This window comes from Pristiophorus japonicus, chromosome 31 (genome assembly GCF_044704955.1).
Source record: "Pristiophorus japonicus isolate sPriJap1 chromosome 31, sPriJap1.hap1, whole genome shotgun sequence".
NCBI classification, from domain to species: domain Eukaryota; kingdom Metazoa; phylum Chordata; class Chondrichthyes; family Pristiophoridae; genus Pristiophorus; species Pristiophorus japonicus.
Window position 1 is genome coordinate 3,199,833 of NC_092007.1, and position 15,898 is coordinate 3,215,730.

General features: G+C 42.8%; 1 pseudogene; it reads left to right on the forward strand.

The window, feature by feature from the left end:
- Positions 1-15,898, forward strand: part of LOC139240298 (pregnancy-specific beta-1-glycoprotein 4-like) — a 42,883-nt pseudogene that overhangs the window by 12,842 nt on the left and 14,143 nt on the right.

Below are 15,898 nucleotides of genomic sequence, written 5' to 3' on the forward strand. Positions count from 1 at the left end.
GTATGGTGTTTTCCATATGTTTGCAGACATCTGGATCATTTTCTGTGTAGGTGGTGCATTACCCAACAATGGAAGACCGCGTTGTTTGCCTTATTTAGTTCATAAAGATTGAATTTTCATTTGTGTTTTCCTACATTACAACAGTATATAAGAGCAGCAATGTTATGCTATACCTGTATAAAATACTAGTTAGACCACAGCAAAAGTACTATGTACAGTTCTTGTCATCCCCTTACAGGAAAGATGTGATTGCACTCGAGAAGGTACAGATGATATTTACAATGATGTTGCCTGGACTGGAGAATATTGGCTATGAGGAAAGATTGGATAGTCTGGGTTTGTTCTCGTTAGAACAGAGGAGACTGCGGAGAAATGATTTCACCCAGAGGGAGGTGGGGGTCTGGAACTGTCTGACTGAAAGGGTGGTAGAGGCAGAAATCCTCATTGCTTTTAAAAAGTACTTGGATTTACACTTGAACTGCCATAACCTACAAGGCTACAGACCGAGAGCTGGAAAGTGGAATTAGGCTGGATAATTGAGGGGTAGGCAAGCCCAGAATCATTAGGACACTATCTATCTCATCCACTTAATGAACTGACACCACAAACATTTTCAGTTGGCCCCAAAGTGAATGATTCTTGCAGACACTAGTCCTGGTTCCAAGACACTCCAGCAGCATGTGAAACATCTGCCTTAAAGAAGAAGTGATTTTGTAATTTGTCACATTTGAGGAAGTATTGCTTTGGTGGTTACACATAGTGAGATGGTAAATGTCACCTTGAAGGTTTCTCTCATCAACATTTCTGTCTGTGTTTTCCTCTGTTTTATTGCACTCAGTATAAATGAACTAATTTTGTGAACTTCCTTTTAGACTTGCTTGTATTGCAACACTCTAAAACCAACATGGGGTGGTATTTGGAATGATATAAACTTCTCTGTCAAAAATATTCTTTTACTATCTTTCAAGTAATTCTTTGAGTTTAAGTTCCATGGTAGCAATCAATAATTTTCTTGCACTGTTCTTCCATTTTGTGTTGGTGCAATATGAAGCAGCATATTTAAATAGCTGCATATTGATGTACAAAGTACGACTGTTTGACATTCTTGCATATCACAATTTTAGTCTTCCATTCACAAGGATGTAATAGTATTAGAATGAAATTCCAAGAAGCTCAGATATCAATTAATATTGATTAACTGTAACAAGCTCTCTACATCAGATTATACACATGAATAATAATCTCCTGTATTTTGACAGAATATATTTCTCAGCCTATCGTCTCATCCAATAACACACATCCTGTAGAACACAATGATACAGTGGCTCTGACATGTAGTTCTTCAGGTCCAGCAGATTCATACAATTGGCTTAAAGGAAATAAAACTTTTAACCCTTGTGAAAGGATTGGTCGATGTGGAGATATTAAACCCTCACTGTATCTGGAGTGTTGAGGTCTGATGGAGGATTTGTGTGCTATTGATGGAAAAAGCAGCAACCCATATTATCTAAATATTTGCTATAAATGTCACAGAAAATTATTTAATCTTTTATTTGCTTTGTCAATTATTACCAAACCTATTGAGTTTAGCATGGGGAGGATTGGAAGATACGAAATCCGATTGAGATAGCCAACATGTACTTTGCAAACAATGTATGGCAAGTATGTTAGATTTTGGGTTTAAAATGTATCCAATTCTAATTAATTTTTATCATCAGTAGGTTTGGTAATATAAGAGAAAGTTGATTGATGGGGCATATGATATAATGGTATCTATCAAAATACTAATTTACATTATGTAATGAGATATATATTCAACTCAATATGAAGATTATATATTACACATTACGAATGCCATAATCCAGGATTGTTTTTCCTTGATTTTGCTGAAAAATTATCAGTCATCTCGCCAGTGATAGTATCATGTTAGAATTGAGGTAGGGGTTCGAGTTTCGAGTTCATCATCATTCCCAGTCGGCAATTCATTATTACAATAATTGTTGCACAGTAATTGTAATGCAAAGTCACTAATAATAACCATGATGTCAAAAACTGTAAAAGGAATTACTTTTATACAAAAGTAAAATACTGTGAATGCTGGAAATCTGAAATTAAAACAGAAAATGCTGGAAATAATCAGCAGGTCAGGCAGCATCTGTGGAGAGAGAAACAGAGTTAACAATTCAGTTCTCTGACCCTTTGTCAGAAATGACTGTTATCACCACCAATGGCATCAGAACAAGCTGTACTTGTTAACATCAAACACTTCCTAATTTTACAATTGATATTTAATGTAATTAGAATTAATGTAAAATCTAAATTCAAAATTGACAGTTTTATCTCAATTCCTACTTCCAAGTCATTGATAAACCATGTGAATAGCAAAGCTCCCAGCATTGATCACATCTCTAAAATTAAAATGCAACCGATTTGGAAGTACACAGGACATATGTCCATATGAACATATGAACATATGTGAACATATGAAATAGGAGCAGGAGTCAGCCATACTGCCCCTCCAGCCCGCTCTGCCATTCAATAAGATCAAGCCTGATCATCGACCATAAGTCCACTTTCCTGCCCGATCTCCACATCCCTTGATTCCCTTCGTGCCCAAAAATGTGTCTATCTCAGCCTTGAATATACTCAGAGACTCAACATCCACAGCCTTCTGCGGCAGAGAATTCCAAAGATTTGTCCTCATCTTGGTCTTAAATGGCCTACCCCTTATCCTGAGACTGTGCCCCCTAGTTCTCAACACTCCAGCCAAGGGAACAACCTCTCCCCATCTATCCTGTCAAACCCCTTCCGAATCTTATATGTTTCAATGAGATCAGCTCTCCTTCTTATAAACTCCAGAGAGTATAGGCCCATTCTACACAATCTCTCATCATAAGACAGCCCTCTCAACCCAGGAATCAATCTAGTAAACCTTTGTTGCACCGCATTCAAAGAAAGTATATCCTTCCTCAGCTAAGGAGACCAGAACTGCAGGTGTAGAATCACCAAGGCCATGTACAATTGTTGCAAGACTTCCTTACTCTTATGGGGGAAATTTTCCATGTGCACTAATGCTGTCAAAATGTTAAACCTTTTTTTTTTGCTTGGGCTGGTGTACAGAGAAAATGTTTTCATATACATTTCTTTTGTGCATAAACTTTGAAATTTGAGCAATGTTCTAAACAAGTGAAAAATTCTCAATCTAAATCAGACATAGGCTCTATTTTTTAAAGAGTAAATAAGAATTTTATATCAATTGATATATTTATAATTTTTTGAAAAATTACAATTTATTAATTTATTGGATGGTGGAAAGCCCATTTTAGTCCATCTGGCTAGCCCTAAAGCTCAAAAGCATAATACTCTGTTCTTTAGCTACATTCCATGTCTGATTTTATCACCATTGTCTGTCCAACTCTTAAATTTACTGATGTTCTCAGTCTCCATCACCTCCCTGGGCAGGACATTACAAAGATTCATCACCCTCTGTGTGAAATTGTTGAATCGGATATGAACTTTCACCTTTACTCGTCTGAGTTTCAACCTATGCCCCGTTGTTGACCTTGATGGCCTCAGGGTTCAACTTGTTCATACTAGGATGTGGAATACCTCAGTAAGATACCTTCTCAATCTACTGATGTCTACTTTAAACAAACTCAGTTTCTGTACTTCCTTCTTATAGTATTAGTATCTGAAGGCAGATATCAGGGAGGTAGGACTTGGCCACAACTTTCCCAGTGCCATGATGTTCTTCATGTAACTGATGGATATAATTGCACACAGTAATTAAGGTAGCGATTAACAAAAGTCCTGTATTGGCTTCATATCTCATCTTGCGATTGGCATTATATTCTATGCACTTCTCAACCCAATGCCTCATGTGACTCATTTACTGTTGTCACACACTGATGGTGCCATTGATCTGTCCATCAATACCATCAAATTATTTTCTGTTGCGGTACTATGCAGACTAACACAACTTAGATTATAATGATAATGTTTATTCTTCTTCCCTAGTTTCATCATTTTGCACTTGTTAACAATTTCAATTGCATTTCTCAGCCCAACTTCCTAATTTGTTTAAAACGCTCTGCATCTGATTGGCTTACCCTTAGTTACTGGACTAGTTTCGATCGCCTGGATGGGTCGGAGAGGAATTTTCCCAGATATTTTTCTCCCTAATTCGGCCTGGGTTTTTATCTGGTTTTTGCCTTTCCCAGGAGATCACATGGCTCCAGTTAGGGAGGAGTGTAGAATGTTTCAGTATAAGGGGTGTCGCAGTTGTGTGAGGCACACTGGTTGGGCTGGGTGCTTTTTGCTTTTCCGTCATTGTTCATAGGATTATATGTAATTTTTAGGGTTGTGACCAAGGGCCAAGCGGCTCTTTGTCGGCCGGCGCAGACACGATGAGCCGAAATGGCCTCCTTCTGCGCTGTAAATTTCTATGTTTCTATGTTATATGAGAACATAAGAAATAGGTGCAGGAGTAGGCCATTTGAGCCCTTGAGCCTGCTCCGCCATTCAATAAAATCATGGCTGATCTGATCTTGGCCTCAACACAACTTCCTTGCCTGCTCCCCATAATCCTTGACTTCCTTATCGTTCAAAAATCTGTCTATCTCCACGTTAAATATATTCAATGACCCAGGGGCTGAAATTGATGGCCTTACCGCCCACTGCCACCGACTGCTACCGAGATCCTCCAACATTCCTCTCCGGGTTGCGCCCAGTGCCAGTTTGCACTTGGGCTGGAGCAGGTAAGGGGGGGGATAACCGCCAGGAACCGCCCGCTGACATCAGTGGATAGCCGAGTGGTACAAGTGAACTCCCTCCCGCCGAGATGTCAGATTGGTGTGGATGGGAATTGGCTACAGCAGGGGGAAGGACCGCTGTGAGGGGGCTGGTCTAACCCCCAAGGTAGGTTTAAAAAACTGAAAAAAATATTAGTGAACTTTTAAATAAATTTTTTTTCACAGCGACTTAATAAGATTCTCTGAAGTTTTTCCGGGTAATTTTTTTTTCCAATCATTTTACTTGAACTTCTTCGACCCTCCGTGGTTCCGACTCCATCCTCGGTGGCACTTCACCGGCAAGAGTCTTTGCCGCCGTGATTGGGAGCTCCCGCCTAGTTTGACAGCGTAAGTCGCTCATTTGCCGCCGGCCCAACTTTAAAATTATTTTTCATCAATTTTCTGCCCAAAGTGCCACCCAGTCTCTCGACGGCCATCGGCGGCCTTTTGGGTGGCACTTGGGCAGGACTTGGCCTTCACCAAGTTTGGCCCCCCAGTCTCCACAGCTCTCTGGGGTAAAGAATTCCAAAGATTCACGACCATCTGAATGAAGAATTTCCTTCTCACTTCATTTGTAAATGGGCAACCCCTTATTCTGAAACTATTTCTATGTTCCCCCAAGAGTGAAAATATCCTCTCTGCAGCTACCTTGTCGAGCCCCCTCAGAATCTTATACATTTCAATAAGATTGCCTCAAACTCCAATGAGTATAGACCTAAACTGCTCAACCTTTAATCATAAGTCAACCCCTTCATCTCAGGAATCAACCTTGTGAAACTTCTCTGACCTGCCTCCAACACAACTATTAAATCAGAAGACCAGAACTGTACACAGTATTCCAGGTGTGGTCTCACAAACACCTTGTACAGTTGTAGCAAGACATCCCTACTTTTATACTCCAACCCCCTTGCCCTACATTATATTTGCCTTCCTAATTACTTGCTGTACCTGCATGCTAGCTTTTTGTGTTTCATGTACAAGGACCTCCAGATCCCTTTGTACTACAGCAGTAATCTCTACCTATTTAAATAATAAATTGTGTTTTTATTTTTCCTACCAAAGTGGATAACTTCACATTTTCCCAATCTGCCACATGTTTGCCCACTCACTTAGCCTATCTATATCCCTTTGCAGATTCTTTACATCCTCCTCACAACGTGCTTTCCGACCTATCTTTGTGTCATCAGCAAATCTGGCTACATTACACTCAGTCCCTTCATCCAAGTCATTAATATAGATTGTAGCTGGTTGAGACCTGTTGTAGGAGGTAGGCACCTTTAGAATATACCAGAATACTAGGCATTAGGCACCTGCTAGATATATCTAAACGCATATAAGTTTAAAGTGGCCACACATAAAATGGCTGCCCAGGCATGATGGGAAATCAGGTAGTCAAGCTGTGAACTGTTGAATGTTCAATGACTGAGCAATAACCCTGTGAGGCCCACTATAGGAATGCCTTGGATGCAGGATAAGAATAATGAGGAGAGAACCCATCTCCCGTATTCAAGGCCATAAACCAATTAATTCCCCAGGAAGAAAGAGATAAGAGAACCCATCTCCTGTAAACAAGGTTAGAAACCAATTATTTCTCCAAGAAGAAAGAACTAGTGAGAGAACCTATATCAATCAGCCCAAGCTGACAAAAGACGAACACATGGTTCCTGAGACATAAGGGGAATTCTATTGGGTTAAAAGAACCTATATGTAATCTATAATCGTTGTGATTGGCTTGTGTCCAGCCGTGATGGGCTGTGTAACTGCAGTAAACTGTTTGTAACTGTTGTGAAACATATAAAAGTGAATGTAACCCTTTTTTTCTGTGGAGAGAAACCTGGATACGGTCCTGAGTTTTTCCTCCCCGCTGAGCGTTATAAAAGCTGCATCAGCATTGGAACCGACTCTGAGTGTTGAGTGATTCTTCTAAGAAAACACTAACGCTAACAAGACCCCAGCACTGATCCCTGTGGCACACAACTTGGTACAGTTTGCCAACCTGAAAATTATCCATTTAACCGAACACTCTGTTTTCTGTTAGTTAGCCAATCCTTTATCCATGCTAATAAATTACCCCCAACCCCATGAACTCTTATTCTGTGCAGTACCTTATCGCATGTCTTCTGGAAATCCAAATACACCACATCAGCTGGTTCCCCCTTATCCACTCTGCTCGGTACATCCTCAAAGAACTCCAGCAAATTGGTCAAATATGATTTCCCTTTCATAAAACCATGCTAACTCTGCTTGAGAATTATGATTATCTAAGTATCCTGCAATTACTTTGTTAATACAATGGACTCCAGCATTTTCCCATTGATAAATATTAGGATAACTGGTCTATAGTTTCCTGCTTTTTGTCTGCCTCCCTTTTTAAATAGGGGCATTACATTTGCAGTTTCCAATCTGCTGGGAGCTCCCCAGAATCCAGGGAATTTTGGTAAATTACAACCAATGTATCCACTATCCCTGCTATTATTTCTCTTAAGACTCTAGGATGCAAGCCATTATGTCCAGGGAATTTATCCACGTTTATTCTTCTTATCTTACTGAATGATCCTCCTCAGTGATTGTGATTGTGTTAAGTTCCTCCCACCCTCATAGCCCCTTGACTATCCACTGTTGGGATATTGTTTGTGTCCTCTACCATAAAGACTGATCAAAATATTTGTTCAGAGTTTCTGCCATCTCCATGTTCCCCATTACTAATTCCCCTTTCTCGTTCTCTAAAGGCTCAACATTTACTTTAGCCACTCTTTTCCTTTTTATATACCGATAGAAACTCTTGCTATCTGTTTTTATATTTCGTGCTAGTTTACTTTCATAGACTATCTTCCCTTTCTTAATCATTTTTTTACTCATTCTTTACTGGCTTTTAAAAGCTTCCCAATCTTCTGTCGTTCCACTAGTTTTGGCCACTTTGTAAGTCATTGAAAGTTGGCATGCAGGTACAGCAGGCGGTGAAGAAGGCAAATGGCATGTTGGCCTTCATAGTAGGGGATTTGAGTATAGGAGCAGGGAGGTCGTACTGCAATTGTACAGGGCCTTGGTGAGGCCTCACCTGGAATATTGTGTTCAGTTTTGGTCTCCTAATCTGAGGAAGGATGTTCTTACTATTGAGGGAGTGCAGCGAAGGTTCACCAGACTGATTCCAGGGATGGCTGGATGGACAAATGAGGAGAGACTGGATCAACTGGGCCTTTATACACTGGAGTTTAGAGGGATGAGAGGGGATCTCATAGAAACGTATAAGGTTCTGACGGGACAGGTTAGATGCGGGAAGAATGTTCCCGATGTTGGGGAAGTCCAGAGCCAGGGGACACAGTCTTAGGATAAGGGATAGGCCAATTAGGACTGAGATGAGGAGAAACTTCTTCACTCAGAAAGTTGTTAACCTGTGGAATTCCCTGCCGCAGAGAGTTGTTGATGCCAGTTCATTGGATATATTCAAGAGGGAGTTAGATATGGCCCTTACGGCTAAAGGGATTAAGGGGTATGGAGTGAAAGCAGGAAAGGGATACTGAGGTGAATGATCAGCCATGATATTATTGAATGGCGGTGCAGGCTCGAAGGGCCAAATGGCCTACTCCTGCACCTATTTTCTATGTTTCTATGTTTCTATGTATGGCATTGTTTTTATATGGATACCGTCGTTTATTTCTTTCGTTAGCCATGGATGGCTATCTTTTCTTCCGCACCCTTTTCTCCTCACTGGAGTATATTTTTCTTGAGAGTTGTGAAATATATCCTTAATTGTTCATCACTGTTCATCAACCATCCTACACTTTAATCTATTTTCCCAGTCCACTTTGGCACATCGGCCCTCATACCTTCATAGTCTCTTTTGTTTAAGCTTAGTACGCTGGTTTGAGATCCAACGTTCTCACCCTCCATCTGACTTTGAAATTCAACCATGCTATGATCACTCATTCTAAGGGGATCCTTTATGAGGAGATAGTTTATTATTCCTGTCTCATTACACAGGACCAGATCCAAGATAGCCTCTCCCCTTCGGTTCCGTTACATGCTGCTCAAGGAACCCATCCCTTATGAATTAATTTAGAATTATAATGCTGATCTTCAATGGCTGAAGCATCAAGTCAACTTATAATCCTATATTTGGTTGAACTTCACCCCGAGCAATTTTCAGTTAGGGCATATGTCACCCATTTTTTTCCTTCCTACATCAGTACTTTACATTTTAGTTTTGTATCCCCATCAAAAACAAAACACTTAGTAAGGATGTGAAGATCTTGGAGAGGTTGCTGAGAAGACTGACCAGAACAATACCAGGGATGAGCGACTTCAGTTATGTGGAGAGACTGGAGAAGTTGAGCTGTTCTCCTTCAGGCAGAGAAGGTTAAGATGAGGTTTAACAGAGGTTTCAAAATTATTTGGGGCCTTGATAGAGTAGATAGGGAGAAACTGTTTGCACTGGCAGGAGAGGTTGTAACAAGAGGACACAGATTTAAGATAATTGGCAAAACAACCAGGGCGAGTTGAGAATGTTTTTGTCTTACACAGCGAGTAATTATGATCAGGATTGCATTGCCTTTAAGGGGAGCTGGATGCAGATTCAACAGTAATTATAAAAAGACAACCTGATATATACTTGAAAGGGAAATAATTGTAGGGCTATGGTGAAAGAGCAGGGGAATGGGATGAATTGGATAGCTCTTTCCCAGGCATGATGAGCCGAATGGCCTTCTGTGTTGTATGGTTCTATAAGTATCAGCTGCAATTTTTCTATGTTTCAGCCAGTTTCTGAGGGAGCGAAATTGCCTGCGCCCCAATTAGGGGCAGTAAGCTTCTCGGGCCGGGACGTTCTGCGCCCGTCGCAGAAATCCCGCCCCCTCCACTGAATTCGGTGTACTGCCTCCTTTGGGGGCGGTTACCAGGGCATTACTGGGGTGCTGAGGGAAGATTCAAAGGGAGGGCCGCTGAGCACTCTGCAAGGCCTCTGATGGCCTCCACTAGGCCAGCAGGGCAGGGTGGGACCGGGCCTGCAGCCCAGCATCCAAAACGGAATGCCGGACAGCTCGATAGCGGCCCAGACCATGCTAGGGCCGTTATCATTGAGACGACCCGAGAGTCCTTTCAGGAGTGCCCTGCGAGCGGATGTTGGCCACGCGGGGCAATTTCCCCCGCGGGACATTAAACGGTTGGCGCGGGGAGGTGATGGCTCACTGCGCACACTGATGACCTCATCGCCGATTACGCAGTGGCCCAAGGCACTAACCGTGGGGTGCTAACTGCGGGGCACGGCGCTGCCTTGGCAATGCCTGCACAAACTCCCGGACAATTTCCTGAAGTGGGTAGCGCCCCCCTCCGCCCCATTAGCGCAGTGGCCCAGCGGCACTAACAGGGCTTTACAAAATGGGTAATTCCACCCCCTTACTCTTTCCCCAAACCTGCCTTGGAATCTCACATTTTTGAGCTAAGTCAATAGTCTTTTGTGTGCAACTTTATCAAATGCCGTTTGCAAGCCTGGGAACACAGCGTGTTTTGCCTTTTCATCCGTCTACTTCACATGCAGCTTCCTCAATGTTAAGGAGTTTAGCCAGGAAGCATTTTCCCCCTTCTGAATTCATGGTGACTGTTGTTTGCACCTTTGTTATTTACAAGTAATGACCTTTTTTCTGATAATTTGATTTTGTACATGGCACTGAAGTTGACTATCCATTGACTGCTCCTGACAGCCACCAAGTTAAGCAGATTGTTAAATTTATGGTGTATTTTTTTAAGTAAATCACAAGCAGAATAGACACAGACTTTGATTAATTACAACAAATATACTTCACATGCATTCAGATTTCAAAAATTAAATAGTGAGATACCAAATTATACTGAAATATTAATTTACAAGGTGGTGAAATTTGACTTCAATTGCAGGAAAGATGTGATTGCACTTGAGAGGGTACAGAGGAGATTTACGAGGATGTTGCCTGGACTGGAGAATTTTAGCCATGAGGAAATATTGGATAGGCTGGGATTGTTTTCTTTGGAACAGAGGAGGCTGAGGGAAGATTTAATTGAGCTGCATAAAATAATGAGGGACCGAGACAGAGTGGATAGGAAGGTCCTAAAGATTTTCACCCAAAGGGTGGTGAGGTTCTGGAACTCGCTGCCTGAAAGGATGGTAGAGGCAGAAACCCTCATCACATTTAAACAGTACTTTGATGTGTATTTAAAGAGCCGTACCCTACAGGATTACGGACCTAGTGCTGGGAAGTGGGATTAGTCAGGTGTAGCTCTTTTTCGACTGGCACGGACATGATGGACCGAATGGCATCCTTCTGTGTCGTAATTTTTCGATCATTCTATGATTCAATGGAACTGCATCTTGGACGAAGCGAATAAGTAGCGACAGATTTACATCCCAGTCCAACTCGAATCTCACCCCCTTGATGCTTGCATGTGAATTTACTTCATTGCTATTTTGGTATAACCTATTAAACTTCTCCAAACTGAAAAATGTTCTTACAATTATGAGGCATCATCTCGGATCTTCACGTTTCCAGAGATAAACCTGTAAACCTTGTTAGAATGAGCAAGGATTCAGCAATCAGGTTACAAGTTCTTGCCCAATTTTTGTGATTATCAATTTGTCTCTGTACTTACCGAAAGGCATAACTTGTTAATATTTACCCAGTGACTGGCTCAGTTTACATAATGTATAAATGCATAGATACAATTAAATAAAGGCCCAGATTTTTCGCGGCCTATTTCTGCGTACTCACGGCGTACGCAGTCGTAAGTGCCCCGCAATTTCCGGGCTTCCGCGTGCGATGCGCATGCACGAAAACCCAGAGCTTGCAAGCTGTCAAAATTCAGCTTGACAGATCGTACAAATCCGCAGGACATGGACATTCACTGGTGCTGATTTAGGCTATTTCGGCTACTGCCCAGCGAACAACCTTTTCCCTGGTGGTGCAGTGAGGCTTGGGCCTTTTGCAGACTGCCAGGTCGGCCCGACAATTATGCCCCGGGTTCGGTCGGCTGTAAGATTCCCTGGTGGCCCAGTGGACCGAAGTTTAAAAAGCGCAGGGGCTCTCCCCTTTAAGTGAAGGGGACCCGTGTGACGCAGCACCACGATGATGTCATTGCCGTGCTGAATACACACCACCCCCAACTTCCGCCCCTCAGTTGCTGTCACTGCCGTGTTTTTGCCCCCAAGTTCCAGATGTAAACAAAGAAAACCAAAGAGTGCAATTTCCCGAAAGAGTAGACCTGAACTGTCACTGCGGTAAAAAATATCGAAACGGGGTGAGACCGCCCCGTTTCAGGCGGGGGGCAATTTGTACTCCCTTTACTCTTGTACTCAAATCCTCTTGTAATAAATCTCAACATACCATTTGCACTTTTAATTACTTGCTGTACCTGCATGTTAAGTTTCAGTGATTCTAAATCATTAACTCGAAAGAATCAATCAGAACAGTCGTGCAATCATATCATCATAGGCAGTCCCTCGGAATCGAGGAAGACTTGCTTCCACTCTAAAAATGAGTCCTTAGGTGGCTGAATGGTACCTGTCACAGGTGGGACAGATAGTTGTTGAGGGTTTGCCGCACGCTCTTTCCGCTGCCTGCACTTGATTTCTGCATGCTCTCGGCGATGAGACTCGAGGTGCTCAGCGCCCTCCCAAATGCACTTCCTCCACTTAGGGTGGTCTTTGGCCAGGGACTCCCAGGTTTCAGTGGGGATGTTGCACTTTATCAGGGAGGCTTTGAGTGTGTCCTTGTAATTTCTCTCTGCCCACCTTTGGCTCGTTTGCCGTGAAGGAATTCCAAGTAGAGCGCTTGCTTTGGGAGTCTCGTGCCTGGCATGTGGACAATGTGGCCCGCCCAGCGGAGCTGATCAAGTGTGGTCAGTGCTTCAATGCTGGGGATGTTAGCCTGGTCAAGGACGCTAACATTGGTCCTCCCAGGGGATTTGTAAGATCTTGCGGAGACATCGTTGGTGGTATTTCTCTGGTGACTTGAGGTGTCAAGAGGGAACAGCACAAGCCCTTATACGTGGCCTTTGATACTGTTAACCACGAGGGTCTTTGGAGCGTCGTCCTCTGTTTCGGATGGCTCCAAAAGTTCATCACCATCCGCCGCCTGCTCCACGACAACATGCAGGCCATTATCCTTAACAATGGATCGATTACAGACCCAATCCATGTCCGGTCTGAGGTCAAACAGGGCTGCATCATTGCCCCAACTTTCTTCTCAATCTTCATGCAATATAAAGTTTGTTGAAACTCAGTTCTGGCAATAGTGATTCCACCTTGGTGCCATGCATTTTTAGTTTGTGCAGAGATTGTTCTGTATTAGTGCTGCCTTGATTCTGGCTGAGGGGGTCATTTCGATTTGGTCAGTGGCTGCAGAAAAACAAAGTACACAAGGATATGGGAAACTAACATGAGTTGCTGCCAAACGATCCCAATATGAAATGAATTGTAATAAAATGTTTCTCGATTAAAGATGTGCGTCAATCTTAAATTTAGGTTTAAGATTGGTGATATTAGCTTAAGATGTCTCCTGATATCGGTGTCTGTTATTTTAAGGCAAATATTGATATTTTTATTTTTAGTGATCAACACTGCTGCTGGAATAATCTTTCGAAATATCTTAACAACACATTAAAGTTTTAACTAGGAGCCGAAATTATCCATTTACGCAAGGCCTGTTAACGCCTCCGGGAGATGCTAATGGGTTTTCGCCCGAGTGTGGCGACCGGAGCACTGCCCTCCAGAGTTGCCCCCGGGGCTCGGAACGCAAATTGGCCTTAGCGCCATGCCCCACGAATATCACACCGGCACAGACCAACAACCCCTTTGTGCCTCCAGGGGAATTTGCCCCGTGGGACGCGAGGTTGGCACGGGGCGATGCCACCGATGATGACTGGCGCACCCCGGCCACCCTTAAAGGTGAAGTGATAACGCGGTGGCCGCCATCTTTTTTCTGTCTGCCGACTGTTCAGTCGGCCCGACAATGATGGCCGCTAGTGTAGCCAGGCCACCAACATGCAGCCCAGCACCCCCTCTGGTGACCCAGTGGGTGCCACTAAAGTGGCTGCAGAGCTCGCAGTGATTCTCCCCTTCCGTGGAGCGATGAAATACTGCGCGTGGCGCTGAACGCTGTGCCCGGCGAGCACACGGTAAATGCCCTGCTATCGCCCCGTTACCGGCACACAACATTTTTTGGTTCTAAGAGCCCAAATCCGGACCAGTTAGCGGCCTGTCTCGCCGGGCACTAAGTTTTCTTTTAATTCGAATTGTGTGCCCCAAAGCTGGGCATGTGGCAGTTTCACTCCCCGAATGTGATACCAATGCCATGACTGTTTATCAACTGTACATTCTTAGCTCAATTCTTTATTTGGAATTGTTGTCATTCAATAAAACGGAGGGTGTATTTCACACTATTGTGTGAACACCACCGCAGGTCGGGACTATAAATAGAGCTGGAGTGCCAGGCCGTGGAACATCGTGGTGGAGGTGCAGCGAATGAGGGTACGGGGCCCAGAAAAGCCGAGCGTCCAGGGGCAACACGGACCTGCCCACACTGTGATATGTGTACGCACTAGGTCCGTGCAGCAGAGCAGGTCTCCAGTCATCCTGGTTAACCCTTGTCACTGGATAAAGGCTGAGCTCTGTCAAGCCCGTGTGGTGGCTGATGTGCAACGGTCGTCGCACGTTAAAAAAATTCACTCACAGGCATCTTCCACCTCCTCAACTGGAGTTCAGGACCAGAACATCTGGTCCTTCATTGAAACATCTGTAAACTCTCGTGGAAGCAGGTCATCCTCGTTCGCGAGACCGCCTATGATGATGATGATGATGATGTGGTCTGTACTTCTGCTGATAAGGGTATATATGTGATCAATAAAAATACACTACAATGAGACACAAATCAAAAGTCACCACAGATATTGTAGAAACCAATAACATAATTAGTTTGAATGGGGGAGGGGGGCATTGTCTACCACCAACTACAGATGCTGCCTAGACATCAGAACCATTAAATTCAAAACAAATTATACAAATTCCCTAGAATTTAGAAGGCTAAGGAGTGATCTGCTCGAAGTTGTCAAGATATTAAGGGAAACAGATAGGGTAGATAGAGAGGATTATTCCCGCTGGTTGTGGATTCTAGACTAGAGACGTAGTCTAAAAATTAATGCCGGACCTTTCCGGATGATATTAGGAAACAATTCTACACACAAAGGGTGGTAGAAGTTTGGAACTCTCTTTCACAAATGCCAATTGATGCTCGATCAATTGTTCATTTTAAATCAGAAATTGATAGCATTTTGTTAGCCAAAGGTAGTAAGGGATATTGGCCAAAGGCAGGTATATGAAGTTTGGTCACAGATCAGCCATGATCTTACTGAATGGCAGAACAGGCTCGAGGGGCTGAATGGCCTCCTCCTGTTCCTATGTTCCTATTTTCACTCAGGTGCCTCTAAAAACCAAGTTGCTCCCAAAGTGTGGCAGTATCTTTAGCCTTCTACAGAACACTTCCTATTCTTCAATATTTTTCTCTGTATTCCTCAACCTCACTAATTTATCACCATTTCACATGTTATTTATGTCATTTTTAACCAATAAGACAATTTAAAAGCTTCAATAGCTCCCATAACTGCAGATTTTATAGTTACCCATATGTCAGATTTAAATCAGATCTAGTTTGTCTGGTTTCTAATTGAACATTTGATCGAATTGGAATTAAAAGTCATAAAAGAAGACAGGCGATTAATTAAAGTTGACGAATTTATGATCTGAACGACCATTGAATGGGATGTAGAAAATTATGTAACCCCATTTCCTTTTCCATTTTAGAAACTCTTTCTGTAAATACAGTCACTGTATCGGCTAACAATGCAAACCCAGTGGAAAACATGGATACCATTTTACTGACTTGTCACGCTTCGGGCTTTGTACAGTCACGGATTTGGTTTAAGAATAACCGAGCTATCCAGGATAATGACAGAATAAAAACATCTCCGGATAATGTTGCACTGACTATAATCAGTGTTAACAGAAATGATTCAGCAACATATAAATGTAAGGCAAGCAATGATTTTAGCAGCGACTCTGGAGATACCATCCTGCAAATAAATTGTAA